At 39.6% G+C, this 20,405-nt stretch overlaps 1 pseudogene; it reads right to left on the reverse strand.

Annotated features, from left to right (window-relative positions):
- Positions 1-19,296, reverse strand: part of LOC101936158 (bifunctional heparan sulfate N-deacetylase/N-sulfotransferase 4-like) — a 55,305-nt pseudogene extending 36,009 nt beyond the window's left edge.
- Positions 19,297-20,405: the final 1,109 nt, after the last annotated feature.

The raw sequence follows: 20,405 nt of genomic DNA on the forward strand, positions 1-20,405 counted from the left end.
TTATCAATTAGTTTTGTGTCTGTGGCTTGCATATTACAAATGAGTGTAAATATTCTAATCTGTCACTGGACTGAATTTAAAAAAAAATAAACTGTATGTTCTGGTATATGTCAGTCTGGTTTAATGCTTATACTTCCTTGGATTTGAGGGACTTTATAATTGCTAAATCGTCTTCCTGGCCAGGATACTACAGCACATTACTCTTTAGCAGATAGCATATCTTTAATTCCTTGATCTAAGAGGACTCATTATTCAACATTTATCTTTGTTTATCCGATAGTTAGCCATTTTCACTCTATTAATCCATATACTTAAATGATCTAAATCTTTCTGCATGCCTTCTTCTTCTGGTTTGCTATCCTCATTTACTATTGTCTTCAAACTGAAATATCTTGCCTTCTAGCACCATCTTCCATATCAGCTATAAACAATAAAAATTTAGTATTCTAACGTCAATCCTTATAATACCAGTCTGTGTATTTTTCCCATTAAGAACATTTTCTAGTTATCTGGCTGCCTTTTGTTCTCTACCTCTTCCTGATTCTCACTTTCTGCCTTTTACTTTTGCATAGTTAGCATTAATATATTAATGAACCTGTTGTCTCTTTAGTGGGCATTGTGTTAACTCCCACTGCAACATCCAGCTAGCAGAGGGCTGAAGACCATAATGCTTCCAGCCAAGGTCAGGAGGGAGACAAAGGCTGCAGTTGAGTAGGATGTGGAGGCCGAAGCATGGAATCTGGCTGTGGAGAGAAGCCCAAGCAACTTGGAGGTAGGACTGAAGGGCTGAGAGCCAGGCTGGGAAGCAGCTGGTTGCTGGCAAAGGTGGCCAGTAGTAGCTGCAACTGGTGGACAGCCAGCAGTGGCCCGTAATAGGGGGGCTGTATGGATGGGCCTGAACAACACTGCAGGTTATGGACAAAGGGCTGCAGGCCAATGTATTGTTGCCTCCGGGAAAGGGGTGTCTTAAAGTGAGAATCCCAGGCACTAACTGAGGATCCCCACCTCCAGACCCCTGTACTGGATTGTGATACTATATATAGGTGCTACTAAAATAGTAACATAAATTACAGTAATTAATAATGCAGGTACTCATAATCAAGGAATGCTGTGAGATTATTTCTGTTTTTAAAACTGTTCATTAAAACTCATTTGTACCACATTGGACTCTGTTGCTTTCTCAACACTAGAAGTGTATAGGATTAAGCTCAATATATTGTTAATGAGACAGGGAATATTTTTAGTGAAGCCTTTGTGCATATTAGATTAATATACTTTTAAAGTGTATTAAGCTAAACAGCCTGATGGCATTCTTAGTGCATTCAGGGCATCCACACAGGATGTTAGGGTAAAGTAGCTAGCATGCTTTAAATCCACACTCTAGCATACTACGCACTAACTTCCCTGCACATCTACCAATGTGATATATGCCATCATGTGCCAACAATGCCCCTCTGCCTTGTACATTGGCCAAACCGGACAGTCTCTACACAAAAGAATAAATGGACACAAATCAGACGTCAAGAATTATAACATTCAAAAACCAGTCGGAGAACACTTCTACCTCCCAGGTCACTCAATTACAGACCTCAAAGTCACAATACTCCAACAAAAAAACTTCAAAAACAGACTCCAATGAGAAACTGCAGAATTGGAGTTAATTTGCAAACTGGACACCATTAAATTAGGCTTGAATAAAGACTGGGAGTTGATGGGTCATTACACAAAGTAAAACCTATTTCCCCAGGCTACTTTTTCCCCCCTACTGTTACTCACGCCTTCTTGTCAACTGTTGGAAATGGGCTATCCTGATTATCACTACAAAAGTTTTTTTCTCCTGCTGATAATAACCCACCTTAATTTATTAATCTCATTATAGTTAGTATGGCAACATCCATTTTTTCATGTTCTCTGTGTATATATATCTTCCTACTGTATTTTCCACTGCATGCAGCCAATGAAGTGGGTTTTAGCCCACAAAAACTTATGCTCAAATAAATGTGTTAGTCTCTAAGGTGCCACAAGTACTCCTAGTCTTTTTGCTGATACAGACTAACACAGCTACCACTCTGAAACCTAATTTCCCTGGGTAGGCCAGCTCTAAATTGCCTGTTGTGTACTGAAGAATCACACAGCACCTACCTGGAATTCCGTAGCCAATCCTTAACTTTTATTTAAAAACACAGAAGCTCCAAGGTTTGATTAGATAAAAAGCAACAGTCTAACCAGCTTGTTGTTCAGCAAGAATATCTCCAGTTTTTGACAGAGGCAGAGAAGAATATTACGTGCAAAAATGTACATATTTTGTCCATTTTAGACAACTTGAATACAAAGCACAAATTATGTTTGAACTAACTCATCTGTAACCCACTCAGACATAGTTAGCCCTTTGGGGGCAGATTACAATACTGTGCAGAGCACATATCTAACCGTGTTCATATCACAGAAAACCCTTTCTAGAAATAGCCTATAGATAATATTTTGGACCATTTGTGGAGAGTTGGGGATCCCTCACACCTCCTGCTGACCCCACTGTCAGTCATTTATGCTGTCCTTTCCCCCCCAGTTCATAGCACATGTGGGGTTCCCCGAGTCAAATAAACAGACACAAAAAAGATCCTCTCTCCTCTCTTTCCCTTATGAGACAGGGGAATCAGAAGGAAACAAAGAAAGGAAAAGATGGCCTGTCTCCGAGGCAGTCTTTCTGGAATCAGCTGAATGAGCTTGCTCTATCAGGGTCTTAGTGAGGTCTACCTCCAGCCCCTCCTTTGGGGACATATTGTCTCCTTCTCAGCTGACCTATCTCTGTTGTCAGCAGTCTCTGAGGTGGAGCAGCCCTCCTCCTTTTGTTGTTGTTGTTGTGCTTGCTTACCGCTTCCCTGCACACGGCAGATTTTCACTTTTTAAGCTCCTCCACCTCTAGGCAGAACAAGGTTTGCAGGTATACCTTGTTAACAGGCCCAGAAGGGCATGTTAGTTTCTTCTCCACCAGAGTGAGGACATGTCCCTTCACACCATCCCACAGAATTTAATATCAATTCTGCTGGAGAATGCCATAGGATATAGCATAAAAATATGATATCTTACTGAGCAGCAAGAGTGATCTTAAGTTCCTAATAAAGCATTTATCTTATGTACAGAAACAAGGTAACAAAACTTCTTCTATTTCCTAGCTGTAGCCTACAACTGAGGCTGTCCTGGTCTCCTTTTTATTTATCCAGCATGCAGTGCTTCTCAGAAAAATAAATGGACTCAATAAAGAATGGCAGACTTACTCTGCGGCACAAAAAATGCCTATAGACAAGACAACCAAATATTACAGGTGAAAAATAAAATACAGAACAGCTAAAAAGCAGTTCAGTTTACGTACCCATAACAAGACATTCATTTTGCTTCACCGAAAACAATTTTCTGGAACAGGCTCTGAGCTTGTTGACTCTGAACAAATTGAGCAAGGAAATAGCTCTTTTTTGTATTTTTAAACATCTAATTGATTCTGTGGTTCCTAGTCAATATAATGGTAATTGGAATCATCATGACTAATGGTCAAGTCATTTTACAGGCCTTTTCTATTTGCATAAACCTCTCATCTCCCTTCTCACCCTCTCTTCCCCCCCCACCACAATATTTTCCCTACTTATATCCAAATTAACTATGATGTGCTAGACCAACTCCGCATTCAGTATATTATTTGTTTCCATACCTCCACTACTACTGAGACTGTTTTTCATTGTACTATATCTATGTCCTCATATTTTAATATTGTAGTTTATATCCTTAATCTTAGTGGGGCTTCCATAATCTTGTTTCTTCATAATTATTATTATTATTATTAGGACTCCCACTCATCTGCTTGGTAGTGAAAAAAAAAATCCTTAGTTTTTGTTTTACCAAGGATGTTATTGAACCCGCTGTGAAACCATTGTTTCAACTATATATTTCTCAAGCATCTGTGTGCCTTTGTAATTTAATAATTACCTTTAACAACTTTGTGTTTTGTGTACATTTCAGTCTTGGCTGTGTACACTTTAATGGCCATCTACTGAACCATTTTTTTTTCTAAGTCACATGTGGGCAAGATTTTCAAAAATAACTAGTGATTTTGGGTGCCAAACTTGAGACACCTGGGCTTGGTTTTCAGAGGATGGATGCTCAGTACTTTCAGACAATCAGGACCTTTTAAGATATATCAACTTGGACCCAAAAATAGTATCATGGGCTAGATTCACTCAGCATTGAAACACCTAATTTCTAGGCACTGTACCACCTCGTGGAATCCACAGCCTTGAGTTAGGTTGCTAGGCTCATGATACAATGCATGGGGAGAATTAGGTGCCCTCTCCGGGTATAGAGGCACCTTACCGTTTCTTGAAAGAACAATGCAGGTACCTGCCTAACTCAAAATGGCTGAGGAGGATGACAATGACAACTCCTCCCTGATAACCTTTAGCCCAGTGGTTAGAACATTATGGAGATATACCTATCTCATAGAACAGGAAGAGACCTTGAAGGTCATCGAGTCCAGTCCCCTGCCTTTACTAGCAGGACCCTGACAGTTTTTTTGTTTTGTTTTTTTCCCGGATCGCAAAATGGCCCCCTCAAGGATTGAACTCACAACCCTGGGTTTAGCGGGCCAATGCTCAAACCACCCTGGTCTAATTTCCCCCTCTGCCTATTGAGGAGAAAAGATTTGAACTGGGGTTTTCCACCTCCCAGGTGAGTGCCCTAACCAATGGACTATGGGATATTTTAATGTGGGGCTCTCTCAATCTGTTCTGTTGAGGCCATTCCACTTTGAATAAATAAATAATTAAATGTGCATTAAAGCAGAGAGAGTGAAAATGATTTTATAGTCCTGTTGGAGATGAGTTCAAATCCCTGCTTCCCATCAGCCAGAGGGGGGAACGCATACTCAGGATGTGGGAAGACACAGTGAGTGCTCTAACCACTGGGCTAAAAGTTATAAGGTGGAATGGGTACCACCAACACTTCGTCCTTCAGCATTGGTGGCATTTTGTATGGAGCCCAGTCTGTTAGGTGGTCTCAGTAGATTGGCTACTGGATTGGACCCTATAGGCAAAATGGGCAGGGCAACACCTAGTTTGAGGTTCCTGCCTGGGCTTAGTTTTAGGCCTGGGTGTGAGGACTGTGTGCATGTCCAGTGGCAGATTTTTAGGTAACTAATTTTCCACTGATGAAATCCCTTAGGAGGCTTGGGAAGGTTAGGCGACACATGAGTGGGGCTTTTGAGGATTTAAATTTTGAACGTATATGCCTAAAGTGGCAAAACACACCTAACTCCCTCTGTAGATCTAGCTCCAAAATCACTAGTTACTTTTGAAAATCTTGGCTATAATACCAAGTGTTAAACTCTGCCCTATTCAGAAATTGACTGTATCTCATCTTTTGCAGCTATCCATAAAACATATAAGTTCCTCCTAAGATTTCTGAGATTGTCATACTGACCACAGAACCAGTAACTATAGTTTGTGTTTATGTTTCCTTGCCTTCAAGCTTGTACCTGTAAAGCAATTGTGATTCAAGCTGTGTTACTGTTAAATATGTCATTAATAATTTCAGTAAGACATTATATCTTACCAATACAGACTGTAAACATTTTATGTCATTAGGTAATGCACTGAGGCTTTTTTACACCATAACAGCTTTATTTATCTACTGTGTTTTGCATAATTAGCTGCTAATGAGCCTCTAACTTTCACTGCTGTAAGGTCTAGATATCCATTCCCCTTTCAATGAATTCATTTTTGCTGTCTCATTAATGCACTAAAAAAACTGAAAATTGTATTTTAATTAAAGGCTAAACTACCTCTAGCTGGAGTCATTAAATAGGCTGATAAGCTCCAAGGAAAATACAAGAACTTTCTTTGTCTGTCAAGGGGAGAACATGAAAACTAAAATGGCCCACTCTCATATGGTGAAAGAAAGGATGGTATATTATTATTCTCGTTTGTTTTTCCTTCTTAAATTATTTATTTTGCAACTGCCTTGCAGCCTGGAAAGGAACAGCCATGAGAAGAGTGCTTTTTTCTAAGAAGTTTTTAAAATTGCTTTTGTATCTATTGAAATAATTCCATTCAATGCCTTCCACTTATAAGAACACATTTGGCAGCAATGAGAAAATGTCCTTTTATCCAGGAAGTGCCAAAGAAACATCTCCAACTTCAGAGTCCTTAAACTTCTCTTTGTGTCCTCAGCAGTGTTGACAACCCCAAGAGTTAAGAAATTGGGTGATGCCCAAAAATCATGAGATTAGCTTAAAATCATAAGATTTTTAAAAATAATAGAGTTTGGGTCTTTTTATTTGCCTTCTGTTTTTTGAGTCTTTAGGATTCACATTTCCCAGCCTTTTTTCACAACCAAGAGGGCTAGAAGCATACTTTAGATCAGGGTTCGGCAACCTTTCAGAAGTGGTGTGCCGAGTCTTCATTTATTCACTCTAATTTAAGGTTTTGCGTGCCAGTAATACATTTTAACATTTTTAGAAGGTCTCTTTCTATAAGTCTATAATATATAACAAAAACTATTCTTGTATGTAAAGTAAATAAGGTTTTTAAAATGTTTAAGAAGCTTAATTTAAAATTAAATTAAAATGCAGAGCCCCCCCCCGGACAGGTAGCCAGGACCCGGGAAGTGTGAGTGCCACTGAAAATCAGCTTGTGTACCATTTTTGGCACACATGCCATAGGTTGCCTACCCCTGCTTTAGATGATTCACAGGGTTTTTTTTTTAATACATAACTTCAAGACACATGCAATAAAATCATAAGTTGGCAGGACTGCCCCAGTTCCTGATCTCTGCAAACTCTTTAAGAAATTAATCATGTTACGCACTTAATTTTATAAATTTGTGGTCTAGAGAGAGATGAGAGAGCAAGCTGTTTTGCAACACATACAGAAGAAGTACAAGACTTCTACCTTAGGTTTTACATGAAAAAGATAAAGAATAGTTTTTGCATTGTTATCTATGGGGAAAAATGATTACTTTGGCTGACTTACTTTAAAACTAAGTCTCATAATAGGATAGTCACTAAAAGGAAGTGAGAAACTGACCATGAAGCCAAAATAAATAATGCATTTAAACAATCAAAACAAAACATACCAACAATAAATATTATTTAATATCAAATGTGCTTTTCATAGGTGAAATAATCTATTTGTTTAGGGTTTGTCTACATAGTAATCCCACTAATGCAGTCTACAGGCATGTGATTTCTAGCACACTAATGTGTTATGCACTAACTGGTCCATGTAGATCTTGCTGTTGCATGCTACAGATTCCCTACTGCTCTTTAATGTACTGTGCACTATATTAAAACACAAGGGACCTTTAGTGCACACCAGCAGAGTCTAAATGGACCAATTAACACAGACTACTTTGCACTTTAGAAGTTGCACCCCCACAATGTACATTGTCACACCGTGTAGCACTTACTTTACTTCAACCCCTGCTAACATGATTTGGGACCTGCCCTTTTGAGAGATCAGTTCTCTCTCTCTCCCTCTTGCTATGCTGTAGGAGCTGTAATCAGCATAGCACCCAAGCGAGACTCCTCCCCCCATACTTTAAAAGAAAAGAAGATGGCTCTTTTGTAAGGTTTCCTAGATTTTACTTACCTTTTTTCCAAAATGACCCACATCTTTTGCTTTCAGGACACTCTCCATGGCCCATTTCTTTTGCCTGAGATGTATGATTGATGAGATGTATCATGATCAGTGGAACTGGAATCAGAAGGCCCAAGTTCCCTGGAGGGACTGTTATTAAGGGAATGCTAGTGGAACAGGAAACAGGGATTTAGGCTGGAAGCAATTCAGCCACACGGACAGAGAAGTCCACAGGGTTTAATAAAGTTCCACTTTCATAGTTTCATTGACTCCAAGGCCAGAAGGGTCATTACGATCATCTAATCTTATCTCCTGTATAACACAGACCATAAAACTTGCTCCAAAACAATTCCTAGAGCAGATCATTTAGAAAAAAAAATCCAATCTTGATTTAAAAAATTGCCAGTGATGGAGAATCCACCATGACCCTTGATAACCTTACTTCCTGTCTGAATTTGTCTAACTTCAACTTCCAGCCATTGGATCACTGAAGAGCCCATTATTAAATATTTGTTTCCCATATGGGTATGTGTAGATTTTAATCAAGTCACCCCTTAACCTTCTCTTTGTTAAACTAAATAGATTGATCTTAACTATAAGGTATGTGTTCTAATCCTTCAGTCATTCTCGTGGCTCTTCTCTGAATCATCTTGAATTGTGGACACCAGAACTGGAAACAGTGTTGCAGCAATTGTCACACCTGGGCCAAAAACAGAGGTAAAGATAATCTCTCAACTCCTACTCAATATTATCCTATTTATGCATCTCAGGAGTCCAGTAGCTTTCCTGTCAACAGTGTTCCACTGGGAGCTCATGGTCAACTGATTATTCAGCCCAACTCCCAAATCTTTTTCAGAGTCACTGCTTCCTAGAATAAAGTCCCCCACCATGTAAGTGTGGCCTACACTCTTTGATTCTAGTTGTACATATTTACACATTAGCCATATTAAAACACATATTGTTTGCTGAGCCCTGTTTAACAAGTAATCCAGATTGCTCTGTATTAGTGACCTGTCCTCTTCATTATTTACCAGTTCCACAGTTTGTGTCATCTACAAACAATATCAGTGATGATTTTATGTTAAATAGCATAGGGCCAAGAACTGATCCCTGAAGGACCCAGAAGAACCACCCCTAATTGATGATGATTCCCATTTACAATTACATTTTGGGACCTATCAATTAGCCATCTTTTAATCCACTTGTGCAACTTAATCTGCTTTCAGATTCACTCTTCCGAAATTAAACATGGTGACAGCGTCTGAGCGGGTGAGTCCTCTGCTGTGCAGCAGCTGGCTGAGTGAGCCACAGAACTTTGTCTAAGCCACCTGGAGCCCTGGACTCTGCAGACACAAATCTAGTCCCATAGTGGAGCCAATGGAAAGAGGAATTCCAGCTATGCACAGGCCATGCAGGAAGATGACCACAGCAGGAAAGTATTTTACGTTTTTGTGGAACAAGGCAGACAGATCTGCACCAGTCTGACACTCAGCACTGCTTGAAGCCACACGTATTCCTAGGAGCTGTGGGGACCTATCATTTCTCAAAGCAGAATGAAACTGTGGAACAACAACGTTTTTTCACTATATCCCAATCTGAAGGGGAGGAATTGGATTCGTATGTTACTGCCTTATGCACAGTGACTGCTACACGACTATGTTGCATCCAACTGCTCCTTTGAGATTTTTATTCCCCTTCAGACAGTTTTATTTTAAATGTGAATAGAAATTCTATTTTTTTCTATTTTATGAGAACTAAATGCAAGATCCCAAACATTAACTAGAAGTGTGTAGTGTATGAAGCTAAACAGCCCGATGTCATTCTTAGTGCACAATAAGTGTGTCCACACGGGGAGTTAGTACATAGTAGCTAGTGTGCTTTAAATCTACACTCTAGCATACTGCTCCTGAGACAGCAACAAAGGAGAAATGGGGGAAGGGAGGGAATCCATTCCCTTAGTGAGATGCACTAACTGCGGGAGACAGCATGAACAGGTCAAGGAGAAGCGCCCCATGTTAGGACGGCATTGCAAGGAATGTAGCAAGTTGAGCCATTTTAGCAGTTTGTGCAAGAGCAAAGGAAGGTCTCAGAAAGATTCAATCAGACTTGTACTAGAGGGGGAGGGCACATCAGACAGAATCAATGACATCATGACTCTCTCCTTGTGCTGGAGAGTATATCAGAATCAGGCTGTCAGGCCAGAAAAACAACAAGGGACAATACTGACCTCTGTGCATGCAACAATGTTAATATACCTATGCCATTTCAGCTGAATAGTGGGGACTTCTGCAAAGGGATTCCTCAGGGTGGAAGGTAAACACCATGGACACTCAGCCATATCTACACTTGCCGGGGATCGACACTGCTGCGATTGATGCAGTGGGAGTCGATTTAGCGAGTCTATCTAAATTTTTAGGCACCTATATACATTTAAAAATATGACCCATAATTACACATTAAAACCTGTGTAAATCAGTCAATGTACTTCTCTTTTTCACCTTGGCTGATGCTACTAGATTTTTAGAGATATATGTATTTATGGCTTTAAAAAAAATCTGAAATGTATCATTATAAAATGCTGCAATCACTTGAAATACATATCTAAACCTCCCTTCACATTCATTTTTAGATAGACTTTTTCCATGTTTCTGGTTGGGTTAAACCTCTTTGAAACAGGGATAGAACCACCACCTTTCATTTAAAATAGTTGTAAGAAGCCATTAAGCTCCTTTACATAACTAGATAGCTGAAATAATAGGAACCTCCACCCCAGAACCTGGACACCTCACCTCCCAAAACAATGGCCTATGAATCATAGAATCATAGAATATCAGGGTTGGAAGGGACCTCAAGAGGTCATCTAGTCCAACCCCCTGCTCAAAGCAGGACCAATTCCCAACTAAATCATCCCAGCTTTGTCAAGCCGTGCCTTAAAAACCTCCAAGGAAGGAGACTCCACCACCTCCCTAGGTAATGCATTCCAGTGCTTCACCACCCTCCTAGTGAAATAGTGTTTCCTAATATCCAACCTGGATGGGTGAAGGGGTTTTGCTATCTACTGTCCAGTAAAGGTTTGTGTGTCTGTGAGAGAAATGTCAGGAAGACCAGAGAAGCTGAGAAAGAATGCAGCATGGAGGCACCAGACACAGCCTGAATAAGTGCTGGAACACAGACACCAGCTTCTAATTTTCCCCAGGGGTGCTCAACCCCCACTCAGCCCCAAGCCCCATCCCCACTCTACCCCTTCCCCCACCCCCAAGGACTCACCCCCGCCCTGCCTCTTCCTAGCCCTGCTCCACCCTCGCCCTACCTCATTCCGCCCCCTGACCTGAGTGTGCCCCATCCCTGCTCCTCCTCCACCCTCCCAGCACCTCCTGCATATTGCTGAACTACTGTTCTGCAGTGCTCAGGAGGTGCTGGGAGGGTGGGGGAGAAGTTGATCAGCGGGGGCTGCCAGTGGGCAGGAGTGGGGGGAGGGAGAGGAGCTTGGCTGCTGGTGGGTGCTAAGCACCCACTAATTTTTCTCGGAGTCGGCGCCTATTTTCGGGAGCAGGCAGGAGCAGCGCCAGGGTTTTTGGCGCCCTAGGCAGGGGTCCTTCTGCGCTCCCAGTCATCGTCGGCAATTCTGCAGTGGGGGGTCCTTCCGCGCTCCCGGGGCACAGATCCCGGAGCGAGTGAAGGACCCACCACAGAATTGCTGCCGAAGACCCGGAGCGCAGAAGGACCCCCCGCCGCCGAATTGCCGCCAAGGGCGGCAAAATGCCACCCCCTCAAATCCTGGTGCCCTAGGCGACCGCCTAGGTCGCCTAAATGGAAGCGCCAGCCCTGGGAGCAGGGCCCAGAGAAAAGCCTAGAAACACAACTTTTAGGGCTGAGTGCTGCCTAAAAATGGCTTGGAGCTTGGAGCAAAGAAACTGTGTCCTGCTGTTTGATTCCTCTTGTGTTCAGGGAAACAGCGTCTTGTACATTTTTTGTAAATAAAAGGATTGCATCAGAGATACCCAACTCCATCATTAACTTCCCTAACAGAAACAACCTGCAAGACTCCGATCTGGCCAAAGGGATGCCACTGTGTTGTAAAGTAGGTCTGAAAATTAGCACAAAAATCCATTTGTTAAAAGTGACAGTGAATAAGTATAAGTCTGAATACAGAATTTAAGGAAGTAAAACTTATCTGAGCAATGTCTAAAGTGCCAGTAAAAAAAATTAAAATAGATAGCTGCATATTGTATTTGAAAGATGAAAATTTATTTACACTTTCTGGAAATTCTTAATAGAAATATCTAAGGAAAACACCAAAGAGCAGTTCTTCACACACAAAAATCTCTTTTGGACTAATTCATGTCTTCCTTTACAAACACAGACTTCTGGACTTTCCAGCTCTACCTCACTCCTTGGTATAAATTGAGATCGACCCAATCCAGTGGTGATTCTGTAATATTGAAAAGTGTAATATACTACACCCCTAAATGTCAACATGAATTCTGTTCCTGACCTTTGATTCAGGTACTTCATCCTGATCTACTTAATGTGCAAAGTGCCTTAAATCTCTCATGAAAGCTTTTCCTAATATTAAATTAAGTGAAGATATCTCAAATGCTTAGCAGCTGATTTTCCCTAAAGATGAAAATCCAAAGTAAGCCAACTTAATTAAGAATTAATTCCCTTTAAACCACAGCCTGAATTGTTCATTTCTACTTCAGTCCCTGATCAATTATTTGTGGCATGAAATTATCTACCAGACATGGGTGCAAATTAATTAAAATGACAAAAAGTAATTTCACATATCTTGTCAGATTCCACCTGTTTTTTTTTTAATGTCTATGTGTTAATAAAATGTGTTAGCCTCTTTATAAGGCTATCTGTTATGACTTCTCTATTTCTCTACATAGACCAATATTACCAACTTCTTTATTGTAGCACTATCTATTTCTCACTACCAGGCTCCAAAGGGTGAGGTTTTAAAGGGTATCCTATTGAAACTCCTTCCACAGGAGGCTGTTTAGCTAGCTGCTGAGCAGGTGCAGAGAACCTTATGGGATTCAACAACAACACGGTTAAAAAAAAAAAAATCTCCAATCAAGCAATCTGATTGCCCTTGAACAAAAAGAAGGAACTTCTTCAACCAACTACTGGTAGTTTTCATTTTGGAAAACTCACATAGTATTTTGGCAGCTGAATACACCAGGAAAGCTAGCAAACCATCTTGGAAAATATTCACCACAGAAGGCTCTGGAACTAAACTTCGAGCTCCACAAGTAGGAGTAGGGAAAGATCACAACAGTGATATGCTGCTAGTATTTTAACAAATGGTTTCCTCCTTAGCTTGTTACAAAACAATGTAATCTGATACATGTACTTGTAGAGGAGAGGAGAACCAAGAAAGGAGGCAATATTACTGGGCAAACAAACATATGAAGCTGCTCTTTTTACTGAGAGTGCTTTTGCTGAAAAACATGCTGAAAAAACTGACAATATGGCAGAGCATTCAACATATGTAACTTAAAGAAAAGGAAAAGACCTTTTAGGAGGATCTGGGGCTTTTCTCCTCCAGCAATGTTTTTTTAAAGTTTCTACCATCTGGCACAATCTGGTCCACTATAAAGGCAACAAAACTGTTTTTTTGGACGGGAGGGGGAGAATATTTTTCTCTCTGTGTATATTTATAATCTCCAGGATAATTTAACAGCCCACAGAGTAGGGTCAATCACATCACAGGCAAGAAAAACATCCCAAACTTCTCTTCAGCATGGTGGCAGATTTTTAACAAGAGATCTATGGAAACCCAAAGAGTCCCTTTCATGATTTTTCCATTCTTGAGTGGCTCTCTCTGATGAACATATGCATCTAGTAACTAGTAATGAGAAACTACAGTCAAGATATTAGGGCATGAGTCATACAGGTTTGAAGAAAAGGGCCACAATTTTCAAAAGCCGGAGCCTTAAGTTAGGCACCTAAATCCATATTTAAGCAGCTAAAAATGACATTTTTAAAAGTGCGTAAATTATTTAGTAGCACAAGTCCTATTGAAGTCAATGTGTGCTCCTAAATCACTTAAGCATTTTGGATAATCCTGTCTTTAGATGCTTGAATATAGACTTAGGCTCCTAATTTTAGGATCCTATTCTTGAACATTTAGTCTGTTATCTGTAATTTTTGCAGCTCATACGAATGCAGAGCTTATGTATAAATTGAGTTTTTAGGACTAGCTCATCAGTCTGGGAGCCCTAGCGAGTTCAGCATTTAGACAACCTGGCCATCGGTGTTATAGTGTAACCAGTGCTAGTGCACAATGCAGATAAGGCCTAACATGCACACAAATATGGAAGGCTAATTAGAGGAACTCGTGCTTACAAAACAAACAGATAGTAAAAGTATTGATACAGAGAGCCTTTAATATAGTTTTGTTCACATCATTAAATTCATTTTCATAGTTCAAATATTAGATTTTTGCTATACATATCTCTATGTGGTATAGAAACAACACTACTTTAAAATAATACTGTTTGAGGAGACATCCAATGCAAAGAATATCTTTACTGAATATGAAAGTTGACATCCTGGACTCCTACTGGAGTTTTGCCATTGACTTCAGTGTAAAATTTCACCCCAGATGTCCAAACCTAACAAGCTATACCTGCGCGTGGCTCATGACAAGAGGTTCTGCTAGGACATGTCACATTCTAAGGCCCCAGGACTGCAAGTTGGACCTTACCCTTGCATGCAGCCTTAACAGAGTCAAAGAGGCTCTGAAATGGTGCAGGGTCCTGCCCATTCAAGATAAGGTCCTTGGTCCCCAAACCCACATGCAGCAATGAGGTACTCAGTATCAGCAGGCTTATTTTTGTCTGGCAGAGGGAAAACTGATTTGCTGAAAATACTTTATACAATTTTCAAAAGCTGACACTTCTACTCACAGGAATTGGTCCTGTTGAAATAGCACTGGTCTACAATTTTTGAGAAGTCGTCTGCTTCAGAGATAAAATGTGCTATTTATTATGTATTTTGATGTGCTGAATTCAAATATGACAATTAAAACAACTGATTGGCTACTGCTTCTAAGATATTTAAGTTTTTACATTTTATGTCTATGTTTATTGTGTAGAGATAGTACAGTTTTAATCATAAATTGTAAACCTAGGTCTTTTCATGCGTTTATGGTTGCTTTACATGATAATAGTTCACCGGTCCTGTTTATGTAACACTTTAAAAATCAGCAAAAGGGTTATAGAAATAAAATTTATTATGAAACAAAAGGCAAAAAACTATTATGTACATAGTTTAGTCCTATTCAGTGTCTACTCGGCGCTTCTTGGCTTGTCTCTTGTATTCATTAAATGGAGCATCACTTGTCACTGTCCAGCAATAGTCTGCAAGCATTGATGGGCTCCATTTGCCATCATACCGTTTCTCCATTGTTGCAATGTCCTGGTGAAATCACTCGCCGTGCTCGTCGCTCACTGCTCCGCAGTTTGGTGGAAAAAAATCTAGATGAGAGTGCAAAAAATGTATCTTTAGTGACATGTTGCAACCAAGGCTCTTGTATGCCTTGAGGAGGTTTTCCACCAACAACCTGTAGTTGTCTGCCTTGTTGTTTCCAAAAAAATTTATTGCCACTAACTGGAAGACTTTCCATGCCGTCTTTTCCTTGCCACACAGTGCATGGTCAAATGCATCATCTCGAAGAAGTTCACGAATCTGAGGACCAACAAAGACACCTTCCTTTATCTTAGCTTCACTTAACCTTGGAAATTTTCCACGGAGGTACTTGAAAGCTGCTTGTGTTTTGTCAATGGCCTTGACAAAGTTCTTCATCAGACCCAGCTTGATGTGTAAGGGTGGTAACAAAATCTTCCTTGATTCAACAAGTGATGGATGCTGAACACTTTTCCTCCCAGGCTCCAATGATTGTCGGAGTGGCCAATCTTTCTTGATGTAGTGGGAATCTCTTGCATGACTATCCCATTCGCAGAGAAAACAGCAGTACTTTGTGTATCCAGTCTGCAGACCAAGCAAGAGAGCAACAACCTTCAAATTGCCACAAAGCTGCCACTGATGTTGGTCATAGTTTATGCACCTCAAAAGTTGTTTCATGTTGTCATAGGTTTCCTTCAGATGGACTGCATGACCAACTGGAATTGATGGCAAAACATTGCCATTATGCAGTAAAACAGCTTTAAGACTCGTCTTTGATGAATCAATGACCAGTCTCCACTCATCTGGATCGTGAACCATGTTGAGGGCTGCAATCACACCATCGATGTTGTTGCAGGCTACAAGATCACCTTCCATGAAGAAGAATGGGACAAGATCCTTTTGACGGTCATGGAACATGGAAACCCTAACATCACCTGCCAGGAGATTCCACTGCTGTAGTCTGGAGCCCAACAGCTCTGCCTTACTCTTGGGTAGTTCCAAATCGCTGACAAGGTCATTCAGTTCACCTTGTGTTATGAGGTGTGGTTCAGAGGAGGAGGATGGGAGAAAATGTGGGTCCTGTGACATTGATGGTTCAGGACCAGAAGTTTCATCCTCTTCCTCTTCCTCGTCTGACTCAAGTGAGAATGATTCTGGTGCATCAAGAACCGGCAGTCCTTATCTGTGGGGTACTGGGCATATAGCTGATGGAATGTTTGGATAATGCACAGTCCACTTTTTCTTCTTTGACACACCTTTCCCAACTGGAGGCACCATGCAGAAGTAACAATTGCTTGTATGATCTGTTGGCTCTCTCCAAATCATTGGCACTGCAAAAGGCATAGATTTCCTTTTCCTGGTGAAGATTTGTTGCACAAGTGTTGCAGCATATGTGTGGGGCCCACCTCTTGTCCTGATCTCCATTTTTGCAGCCAAAATAAAGGTGATAGGCTTTCTTAACCATAGTGGTTATACTGCGCTTTTGTGATGCAAAAATCACTTCACCACAAACATAGCAGAAGTTATCTGCACTGTTCACACAAGTACGAGGCATCTCTGCTCACTTTGGCTAAACAGAAATGTGTCCCTTTGCAAAATCAAACACTGACAAATAAGAGAGCACGACACTGTATGATTTCTAGAGCTGATATAGGGCAATTTGTTCAGCAGAGTGATGTAAGCTTCGTTATGATTGCATCATCCATGACTTCTAGGAATAACATAATGCAATTCATATCATGTATGATGCAATATCAGCTTCAGATTGCATCATTCATTGTTTTGCCTAAAAAGCAAGTACTGTCCAAACCCAGTCATAGATTTATTCCTAGATCCAGTCAAAGATGTATTTTAGTCATTTCTGGTTTAAATTGAGATCCCTTCCCTTTATAACTCACTTATCCTCCGCGATTCCCAAGTCAAGGGTCGTATATACTGATCCAATAGCATATCTTGAAAACTAGAGCCAATCAACAATTTTAAGCATTATTTTTGTTCTCAGTTACCCAGAATTAGTAAAGTTTGACTACATTTATTTCAGAAGCATTTTGGCTGTAGAGCTGTGTAGTCAGTGTTTGACCTGCTTTATAATCTTAAAAATAACTATCAATGTTTTTGGCAGTTATCTCCAAAGGATCAAAAAGAGGAAAGACAGATAGGACAAGGCCTTTCTGAAGAGATTTTCTTAATAGCCAGGGCTTGAAAAATGTACCTGACACATGCTAACACAAGGACTGAGTCTACTTCTCAAGGTGGAAAAATAACTGTGCCACTCTGATCTTTTCCAACTCACACTTCTTCCTGTCCCTTGTCACATGATTTGATTCATATTAAGTTTTGGGGAATAAACTTATCACCTAGGAAGGAATCTGCCCACTGTTGAGCACTGTACAAATAACCAGCTGTGTTAATAAAATGGTTTTCAGAAAACAAATTAACAAAGAAGGTTGAAGTTGATATTTTTCACGAGTAATTCTTACCCATGTAAGAAATCCCATTGTCACATGATTAATCCTTGAAAAGTCCCATTATTTATTGTTTGAGAAGGTATTACTTACATGGGTAAAGGCTGAAGGACTAGTTCCTGAGTAATGTTAATTTTGTTAAAATGAACTAATGTGAGAATTTCAAGCTGCATATATATGATCTTAATCTAAAGAAAATTGAAAATGTTACCTCATCATTATTTTTAGCAAACTACTGTAAAATGTGCACATCTTTTTACATAAGTGAAACTGTCATTAGCTTATGAGAACTCGGCACAACAAATGTTCTTATATTTTCACTTATTTTTTTTTTTTAAACCTAATAGCCATGCTTCAATTATATTACCTCTAGGCTCTATGCGATCTTTATATTGAATGAATATCAACCAGAGTACAATGTTTATCTATTTATGCTCAACATTTTCAGTTTATGTAATTTATTAAATGTATGTCACATTAATATGGACAGTTCCAATCTTGCTTTTATTGAAGTCAGAGGGAAAAAATACTTTTATTTCAACAGGATTTAAATTGCATAGATTAATGTATTCTGGTTATAGTAAGAATGCAGAATATTGAACATTACAATTTATCAGAAACTTAACTGTATGTACATAAACAGAAAGTAAGTAAAGACGTATGGCTTCTTAAATTCTAGATACAGTTAGGTAAGCAAGGACCAGATCTTCAGCTGACCTAAATAGACAAATATGCAGCTGAGGAGCTGTGCCTTTGGCATTACTGCTAGAGGTAATCATTGTATGTATAGTTCATAGTTCACAATCACTAACACAATTTATATTTTTGCTTGGCACTATAATTTTTGCAGTAAAATGTAATTACCCTATAAGCCATGGCAATTAAGGTTATACTCTTTAATAAATTCTCTCTCTTACCATCACATCCTTGACATATATCCTCATACCCTCCTTCCCAAAAAAGATGTCATCTATGTTCTCAAGGATGTACTTATCCAAGGACAATGTGAGCTTTTTCCCTGACAGGAAAGAGACGGCATCTATAAAGATCAGCTTGTGCAGCCAAAAGTTCAAGTTGTTGCCAAATACAATTCGCTGAGTCTCAAATCTCAAACAACAGTAACATTTAAAATAACTCTGGAAATGCCTTGTGGGACTTGTCCCAGTGATTTTATTTGAGCTAATAAAGTTGATTAATGTGAAACGGTTAATCTGGAAAATTGTCCAGTCTTTTCCAGCCAGTGGACCCATTACAATTTATGAAGCTTTGGTAATATGAAGTAAAGGAGAATGGTGGTTTACACAACAGTCCTTAAGGCTTAAATTGTTATACAGGTGCAATGGAAAGCCTTTTACTTGGGCACTAAGGAAACTGTCCTCATTGGCTCTATGAAAACCAGCCATGCCAACACTGTAATCCACACACTATCTGTCCAAAATGTCTCAGTGCCATAGATCCATATTTACATATTTTAAAATATTTTCCACAAATAGTGCATATTGCCCCCTTCCTTTACTGATAAGACTTGGAATGTTGCCTTTGCCAGTTGCAGTCTCCATGTTATACTGAAATCTACTGGATTCTAGGATTGCAATAATGTCCTGTCCCAGCTGTGAATACTTGTTGCCCACCAACACCAGGACCACAGGATCAGTTCTAGATCCACCAATGGGTTGATCTCTTTTCATTTCAGGTAGACAGTTAAATAAATATCTTGATGTTTCCACATTCCATTTTTGGGAAAGTCTTAGAAACTTCTATTTCTTGCATGTATCCATTGCACAAATACTAAACAGAAATAACAATGCTTGCCATACAAAATAAGGTCAAAAGACCAATCTCTCTTCAAACATGTCTAGGACAGTGATTTCCAACCTGCGGTATGTGGACCCCTACAGTCTGCAGACTGCCTAATATTTCCAAAGGGGTCCGCACCTCCATTCGAAAAATTTTAAGGGTCCGTAAATGAAAAATTTTGAAAACCACCGGTCTAGGAAATCTGACCACAGAGTTTATGGTTTAGGACTTTTACCCTGCCTGTCTTGATAATTAACTGTGTTTTGAGGGAGGAAGGACATCTTTTGAAACCAATCCTTAACAGCTCATGTAACCACTGCAGTAAGTAACTGATGTTTGTTAAAGTGAATTTGATATATTATCCATAAGTCCCCATTTTCAGTTAGCTGTATGCTAACTATGCATGGCATAGTACAATCTCTAAACTCACTATATGATGTTGTAATCAGTCTCTCCATTACTATATCAGGTAGAAATTAAACAGATAACTTAGAAGAATCCAGATTTCCAATGGCAATATCTGAAAAGAAAAACACAACTGTATTCATATTGCAAATAGATTAAAATAACCAATAAAGTTTGCACACATACTGAAAATCAAGAGTAATGGCTAAGGTACAAAATAGTTAGCTATAATGAGACAAAACAAATTACAAGCAGTTTGAAGTTTCATTACTGAATAGGAGTATACAAAAGATACTGTAGCAAATCTGCAGCCACCTAATTCTTGGAGGTCACTATTCAGCACACTAAAGCCCTGATCCAAAATCTACTGATGTCAATATGACCCTTTATATTGACTTTAATCAGGCCCTATGGCCATTTGGAACTTCATGGCAGTAGTAGTGATAAAACCCTGGTCCCTCTGCTCCAGAAACATAGGGCTTGTGATACAGGGGAAATCTCCATTAGCTGTTGGCATTCGGAACCTATGACTACACGTTTAGCAGTTTTGAATCCATCCAATAGAAAGGAGTGGTACATACACATTTACACTAACTTACAGCAGGTTTTTAAATGGTGGGGAAAAATGAAACATTTGAATTTAAAATAAAAGTGGCTCTGTATGCAGGTCAAAAAATGGAAGAAATTTTAACTACTCCCT

The sequence above is a fragment of the Chrysemys picta genome, chromosome 5, assembly GCF_011386835.1.
Source record: "Chrysemys picta bellii isolate R12L10 chromosome 5, ASM1138683v2, whole genome shotgun sequence".
Taxonomy (NCBI): Eukaryota; Metazoa; Chordata; order Testudines; family Emydidae; genus Chrysemys; species Chrysemys picta.